This window comes from Scomber japonicus, chromosome 13, assembly GCF_027409825.1.
Source record: "Scomber japonicus isolate fScoJap1 chromosome 13, fScoJap1.pri, whole genome shotgun sequence".
Lineage (NCBI taxonomy): Eukaryota > Metazoa > Chordata > Actinopteri > Scombriformes > Scombridae > Scomber > Scomber japonicus.
Window position 1 is genome coordinate 2,762,068 of NC_070590.1, and position 1,339 is coordinate 2,763,406.

The following is a 1,339-nucleotide window of genomic DNA, read 5'->3' on the forward strand; positions in this document are numbered from 1 at the left end:
GACCGACCGGAGAGCAACGAGTCCAACTAGAAACCTCCAAAAAACCTTCTAGAAAGCAAACATGAGGAGTTGAGCGAGCATGAAGAAGAGAGAGCAGCTGTGAGCATCGAGGTGATGAACTCTTCTGTCTGCTGCTGATAGAAAGACACGATAACACCGACTGAACCCGAGCAGAGCAGAGAGAGGTGGAGGTAAACAACAGACACCTGACCCCGCCCAGCTGGGACGAGCCGGTCACTCAACAGGTGCATCATCACCTGCCCCGCCCCTCCACCCCCCTCCACCACCACCGGGACGCACAGGTGAGACAAGTGGAGACAAACTCAGAGACGATTATGAAAATAAAACAATATGTGATGGAAATTAACTCAGTACATTTACTCCTGTTTTACTGTAATATAGTTTGAGGTACTAGTACTTTACTGTAGTACAGTTTGAGGTACTTGTACTTTACTGTAGTACAGTTAGAGGTACTAGTACTTGACTGTAGTACAGTTTGAAGTACTTGTACTTTACTGTAGTACACTTTGAGGTACTAGTACTTCACTGTAGTACAGTTTGAAGTACTTATACTTTACTGTAGTACAGTTAGAGGTACTAGTACTTTACTGTAGTACAGTTTGAGGTACTAGTACTTTACTGTAGTACAGTTAGAGGTACTAGTACTTTACTGTAGTACAGTTTGAGGTACTAGTACTTTACTGTAGTACAGTTAGAGGTACTTGTACTAAACCAGTCAGCAGTGTGTAGTCGGCTCACATTTCAGATGTCTATGAGTTGTTAACAGCTCCACCAAATACTGATTCTTCCCTCTAAACTTCTCACATGCTTTCATTTCAATAAATGTTCAAATGATCCAATATTTCAGCAAAAAGTCCAAAAACTGAAAACACATTTGTGTATCAGAACTTTGTTTTTTCTTCTTTCCCGTTAATCATCTCAGCAGCCCTCACATTACAAGAGTGCGACGATTCCCAATGAGAGTGCTGCCCCCTGGTGGCGGAGGTGAGTATTACACCGCTGCGTTTATGAAACCTCTCCAGATGTAACAGGTGAACTATTGAAACAAATATTAACATAAAAAACTAAACTAAACTGAATCTTATGGATTTTATGATATTGACACAGAAACAAGTCACAAAGACAAACATAACAATAAACTATATCTACTCTCTAAAATTAAATTAAATTAAATTAAATTAAAGCATAATTATCACTATGTACATTTTCTGTTATTATTTCTTCACACCTTTTCTTTTTACTTTTTAAAATCAATTTAACATTTAGTTGTTATGAAATAAGTTTTTGATTAAGTTTTGATTTAAATCAAAGAAACAAA